The sequence below is a fragment of the Bombina bombina genome, chromosome 3, assembly GCF_027579735.1.
Source record: "Bombina bombina isolate aBomBom1 chromosome 3, aBomBom1.pri, whole genome shotgun sequence".
Lineage (NCBI taxonomy): Eukaryota > Metazoa > Chordata > Amphibia > Anura > Bombinatoridae > Bombina > Bombina bombina.
Window position 1 is genome coordinate 49,367,380 of NC_069501.1, and position 7,664 is coordinate 49,375,043.

Below are 7,664 nucleotides of genomic sequence, written 5' to 3' on the forward strand. Positions count from 1 at the left end.
GTGTTACTGTATATCTGAATGTGTGTCACTGTATATCTGTATGTGTGTCACTGTATATCATCTGTATGTGTGTCACTGTATATATGTATGTGTGTCACTGTATATCTGTATGTGTGTCACTGTATATATGTATGTGTGTCACTGTATATCTGTATGAGTGTCACTGTATATCTGTATGTGTGTCACTGTATATATGTATGTGTGTCACTGTATATATGTATATGTGTCAGTAGATCTCTGTATGTGTGTCAGTAGATCTCTGTATGTGTGTCACTGTATATCTGTATGTGTGTCACTGTATAAATGTATGTGTGTCACTGTATATCTGTATGTGTGTCACTGTATATCTGTATGTGTGTCACTGTATATCTGTATGTGTGTCAGTAGATCTCTGTATGTGTATCACTGTATATCTGTATGTGTGTCACTGTATATCTGTATGTGTGTCAGTAGATCTCTGTATGTGTGTCACTGTATATCTGTATGTGTGTCACTGTATATCTGTATGTGTGTCACTGTATATCTGTATGTGTGTCAGTAGATCTCTGTATGTGTGTCACTGTATATCTGTATGTGTGTCAGTAGATCTCTGTATGTGTGTCACTGTATATCTGTATGTGTGTCAGTAGATCTCTGTATGTGTGTCACTGTATATCTGTATGTGTGTCAGTAGATCTCTGTATGTGTGTCACTGTATATCTGTATGTGTGTCAGTAGATCTCTGTATGTGTGTCACTGTATATCTGTATGTGTGTCAGTAGATCTCTGTATGTGTGTCACTGTATAGCTGTATGTGTGTCACTGTATATCTGTATGTGTGTCACTGTATATCTGTATGTGTGTCAGTAGATCTCTGTATGTGTGTCACTGTATATCTGTATGTGTGTCAGTAGATCTCTGTATGTGTGTCACTGTATATCTGTATGTGTGTCAGTAGATCTCTGTATGTGTGTCACTGTATATCTGTATGTGCGTCACTGTATATCTGTATGTGTGTCAGTAGATCTCTGTATGTGTGTCACTGTATAGCTGTATGTGTGTCACTGTATATCTGTATGTGTGTCACTGTATATCTGTATGTGTGTCACTGTATATCTGTATGTGTGTTAGTAGATCTCTGTATGTGTGTCACTGTATATCTGTATGTGTGTCAGTAGATCTCTGTATGTGCGTCACTGTATATCTGTATGTGTGTCACTGTACAGGGAGTGCAGAATTATTAGGCAAGTTGTATTTTTGAGGATTAATTTTATTATTGAACAACAACCATGTTCTCAATGAACCCAAAAAACTCATTAATATCAAAGCTGAATATTTTTGGAAGTAGTTTTTAGTTTGTTTTTAGTTATAGCTATTTTAGGGGGATATCTGTGTGTGCAGGTGACTATTACTGTGCATAATTATTAGGCAACTTAACAAAAAACAAATATATACCCATTTCAATTATTTATTTTTACCAGTGAAACCAATATAACATCTCAACATTCACAAATATACATTTCTGACATTCAAAAACAAAACAAAAACAAATCAGTGACCAATATAGCCACCTTTCTTTGCAAGGACACTCAAAAGCCTGCAATCCATGGATTCTGTCAGTGTTTTGATCTGTTCACCATCAACATTGCGTGCAGCAGCAACCACAGTCTCCCAGACACTGTTCAGAGAGGTGTACTGTTTTCCCTCCTTGTAAATCTCACATTTGATGATGGACCACAGGTTCTCAATGGGGTTCAGATCAGGTGAACAAGGAGGCCATGTCATTAGATTTTCTTCTTTTATACCCTTTCTTGCCAGCCACGCTGTGGAGTACTTGGACGCGTGTGATGGAGCATTGTCCTGCATGAAAATCATGTTTTTCTTGAAGGATGCAGACTTCTTCCTGTACCACTGCTTGAAGAAGGTGTCTTCCAGAAACTGGCAGTAGGACTGGGAGTTGAGCTTGACTCCATCCTCAACCCGAAAAGGCCCCACAAGCTCATCTTTGATGATACCAGCCCAAACCAGTACTCCACCTCCACCTTGCTGGCGTCTGAGTCGGACTGGAGCTCTCTGCCCTTTACCAATCCAGCCACAGGCCCATCCATCTGGCCCATCAAGACTCACTCTCATTTCATCAGTCCATAAAACCTTAGAAAAATCAGTCTTGAGATATTTCTTGGCCCAGTCTTGACGTTTCAGCTTGTGTGTCTTGTTCAGTGGTGGTCGTCTTTCAGCCTTTCTTACCTTGGCCATGTCTCTGAGTATTGCACACCTTGTGCTTTTGGGCACTCCAGTGATGTTGCAGCTCTGAAATATGGCCAAACTGGTGGCAAGTGGCATCTTGGCAGCTGCACGCTTGACTTTTCTCAGTTCATGAGCAGTTATTTTGCGCCTTGGTTTTTCCACACGCTTCTTGCGACCCTGTTGACTATTTTGAATGAAACGCTTGATTGTTCGATGATCACGCTTCAGAAGCTTTGCAATTTTAAGAGTGCTGCATCCCTCTGCAAGATATCTCACTATTTTTGACTTTTCTGAGCCTGTCAAGTCCTTCTTTTGACCCATTTTGCCAAAGGAAAGGAAGTTGCCTAATAATTATGCACACCTGATATAGGGTGTTGATGTCATTAGACCACACCCCTTCTCATTACAGAGATGCACATCACCTAATATGCTTAATTGGTAGTAGGCTTTCAAGCCTATACAGCTTGGAGTAAGACAACATGCATAAAGAGGATGATGTGGTCAAAATACTCATTTGCCTAATAATTCTGCACTCCCTGTATATCTGTATGTGTGTCAGTAGATCTCTGTATGTGTGTCACTCTATATCTGTATGTGTGTCAGTAGATCTCTGTATGTGTGTCACTGTATATCTGTATGTGTTTCACTGTATATCTGTATGTGTGTCAGTAGATCTCTGTATGTGTGTCACTGTATATCTGTATGTGTGTCACTGTATATCTGTATGTGTGTCATTGTATATATGTATGTGTGCCACTGTATATCTGTATGTGTGTCACTGTATATCTGTATGTGTGTCACTGTATATATGTATGTGTATCACTGTATATATGTATGTGTGTCACTGTATATCTGTATGTGTGTCACTGTATATATGTATGTGTGTCACTGTATATTTGTATGTGTGTCAGTAGATCTCTGTATGTGTGTCACTGTATATCTGTATGTGTGTCACTGTATACCTGTATGTGTGTCACTGTATATATGTATGTGTGTCACTGTATATCTGTATGTGTGTCACTGTATTTCTGTATGTGTGTCACTGTATATATGTATGTGTGTCACTGTATATTTGTATGTGTGTCAGTAGATCTCTGTATGTGTGTCACTGTATATCTGTATGTGTGTCACTGTATATCTGTATGTGTGTCACTGTATATCTGTATGTGTGTAACTGTATTTCTGTATGTGTGTCATTGTATATTTGTATGTGTGTCAGTAGATCTCTGTATGTGTATCACTGCATATCTGTATGTGTGTCATTGTATATCTGTATGTGTGTCACTGTATTTCTGTATGTGTGTGACTGTGCATCTGTATGTGTGTCACTGTATATCTGTATGTGTGTTACTGTATATATGTATGTGTGTCACTGAATATCTGTATGTGTGTCACTGTATATCTGTATGTGTGTCACTGTATATATGTATGTGTGTCACTGTATATTTGTATGTGTGTCAGTAGATCTCTGTATGTGTGTCACTGTATATCTGTATGTGTGTCACTGTATATCTGTATGTGTGTCACTGTATATCTGTATGTGTGTCACTGTATTTCTGTATGTGTGTCACTGTATATATGTATGTGTGTCACTGTATATTTGTATGTGTGTCACTGTATTTCTGTATGTGTGTCACTGTATATATGTATGTGTGTCACTGTATATTTGTATGTGTGTCACTGTATATCTGTATGTGTGTCACTGTATTTCTGTATGTGTGTCACTGTATATATGTATGTGTGTCACTGTATTTCTGTATGTGTGTCACTGTATTTCTGTATGTGTGTCACTGTATATATGTATGTGTGTCACTGTATATTTGTATGTGTGTCACTGTATATCTGTATGTGTGTCACTGTATATATGTATGTGTGTCACTGTATATTTGTATGTGTGTCAGTAGATCTCTGTATGTGTGTCACTGTATATCTGTATGTGTGTCATTGTATATCTGTATGTGTGTCACTGTATTTCTGTATGTGTGTGACTGTGTATCTGTATGTGTGTCACTGTATATCTGTATGTGTGTTACTGTATATCTGTATGTGTGTCACTGTATATCTGTATGTGTGTCACTGTATATATGTATGTGTGTCACTGTATATCTGTATGTGTGTCACTGTATTTCTGTATGTGTGTCACTGTATATTTGTATGTGTGTCACTGTATATTTGTATGTGTGTCAGTAGATCTCTGTATGTGTGTCACTGTATATCTGTATGTGTGTCACTGTATATCTGTATGTGTGTCACTGTATATATGTATGTGTGTCACTGTATATCTGTATGTGTGTCACTGTATTTCTGTATGTGTGTCACTGTATATCTGTATGTGTGTCACTGTATATCTGTATGTGTGTCACTGTATTTCTGTATGTGTGTCACTGTATATATGTATGTGTGTCACTGTATATTTGTATGTGTGTCAGTAGATCTCTGTATGTGTGTCACTGTATATCTGTATGTGTGTCACTGTATACCTGTATGTGTGTCACTGTATATATGTATGTGTGTCACTGTATATCTGTATGTGTGTCACTGTATATCTGTATGTGTGTCACTGTATATTTGTATGTGTGTCACTGTATATCATCTGTATGTGTGTCAGTAGATCTCTGTATGTGTGTCACTGTATATCTGTATGTGTGTCACTGTATATCTGTATGTGTGTGACTGTGTATCTGTATGTGTGTCACTGTATATCTGTATGTGTGTCACTGTATATATGTATGTGTGTCACTGTATATTTGTATGTGTGTCAGTAGATCTCTGTATGTGTGTCACTGTATATATGTATGTGTGTCACTGTATATCTGTATGTGTGTCACTGTATATATGTATGTGTGTCACTGTATATCTGTATGTGTGTCACTGTATTTCTGTATGTGTGTCACTGTATATATGTATGTGTGTCACTGTATATTTGTATGTGTGTCACTGTATTTCTGTATGTGTGTCACTGTATATATGTATGTGTGTCACTGTATATTTGTATGTGTGTCACTGTATATCTGTATGTGTGTCACTGTATTTCTGTATGTGTGTCACTGTATATATGTATGTGTGTCACTGTATTTCTGTATGTGTGTCACTGTATTTCTGTATGTGTGTCACTGTATATATGTATGTGTGTCACTGTATATTTGTATGTGTGTCACTGTATATCTGTATGTGTGTCACTGTATATATGTATGTGTGTCACTGTATATTTGTATGTGTGTCAGTAGATCTCTGTATGTGTGTCACTGTATATCTGTATGTGTGTCACTGTATATCTGTATGTGTGTCACTGTATTTCTGTATGTGTGTGACTGTGTATGTGTGTTACTGTATATATGTATGTGTGTCACTGTATATCTGTATGTGTGTCACTGTATATATGTATGTGTGTCACTGTATATCTGTATGTGTGTCACTGTATTTCTGTATGTGTATCACTGTATATATGTATGTGTGTCACTGTATATTTGTATGTGTGTCAGTAGATCTCTGTATGTGTGTCACTGTATATCTGTATGTGTGTCACTGTATATCTGTATGTGTGTCACTGTATATATGTATGTGTGTCACTGTATATCTGTATGTGTGTCACTGTATATCTGTATGTGTGTCACTGTATTTCTGTATGTGTGTCACTGTATATCTGTATGTGTGTCACTGTATATCTGTATGTGTGTCACTGTATATTTGTATGTGTGTCACTGTATATCTGTATGTGTGTCACTGTATATCTGTATGTGTGTCACTGTATTTCTGTATGTGTGTCACTGTATATATGTATGTGTGTCACTGTATATTTGTATGTGTGTCAGTAGATCTCTGTATGTGTGTCACTGTATATCTGTATGTGTGTCACTGTATATCTGTATGTGTGTCACTGTATACCTGTATGTGTGTCACTGTATATATGTATATGTGTCACTGTATATCTGTATGTGTGTCACTGTATTTCTGTATGTGTGTCACTGTATATATGTATGTGTGTCACTGTATATTTGTATGTGTGTCACTGTATATCATTTGTATGTGTGTCAGTAGATCTCTGTATGTGTGTCACTGTATATCTGTATGTGTGTCACTGTATATCTGTATGTGTGTCACTGTATATCTGTATGTGTGTTACTGTATATATGTATGTGTGTCACTGTATATCTGTATGTGTGTCACTGTATATCTGTATGTGTGTGACTGTGTATCTGTATGTGTGTCACTGTATATCTGTATGTGTGTCACTGTATATCTGTATGTGTGTTACTGTATATATGTATGTGTGTCACTTTATATATGTATGTGTGTCACTGTATATATGTATGTGTGTCACTGTGTATCTGTATGTGTGTTACCGTATATATGTATGTGTGTCACTGTATATCTGTATGTGTGTCACTGTATATTTGTATGTGTGTCAGTAGATCTCTGTATGTGTGTCACTGTATATCTGTATGTGTGTCACTGTATATCTGTATGTGTGTCACTGTATATATGTATGTGTGTCACTGTATATCTGTATGTGTGTCACTGTATATCTGTATGTGTGTCACTGTATTTCTGTATGTGTGTCACTGTATATATGTATGTGTGTCACTGTATATTTGTATGTGTGTCACTGTATTTCTGTATGTGTGTCACTGTATATATGTATGTGTGTCACTGTATATTTGTAAGTGTGTCACTGTATATCTGTATGTGTGTCACTGTATTTCTGTATGTATGTCACTGTATATATGTATGTGTGTCACTGTATTTCTGTATGTGTGTCACTGTATTTCTGTATGTGTGTCACTGTATATATGTATGTGTGTCACTGTATATTTGTATGTGTGTCACTGTATATCTGTATGTGTGTCACTGTATATATGTATGTGTGTCACTGTATATTTGTATGTGTGTCAGTAGATCTCTGTATGTGTGTCACTGTATATCTGTATGTGTGTCATTGTATATCTGTATGTGTGTCACTGTATTTCTGTATGTGTGTGACTGTGTATCTGTATGTGTGTCACTGTATATCTGTATGTGTGTTACTGTATATCTGTATGTGTGTCACTGTATATCTGTATGTGTGTCACTGTATATATGTATGTGTGTCACTGTATATCTGTATGTGTGTCACTGTATTTCTGTATGTGTGTCACTGTATATTTGTATGTGTGTCACTGTATATTTGTATGTGTGTCAGTAGATCTCTGTATGTGTGTCACTGTATATCTGTATGTGTGTCACTGTATATCTGTATGTGTGTCACTGTATATATGTATGTGTGTCACTGTATATCTGTATGTGTGTCACTGTATATCTGTATGTGTGTCACTGTATTTCTGTATGTGTGTCACTGTATATCTGTATGTGTGTCACTGTATTTCTGTATGTGTGTCACTGTATATCTGTATGTGTGTCACTGTATATATGTATGTGTGTCACTGTATATTTGTATGTGT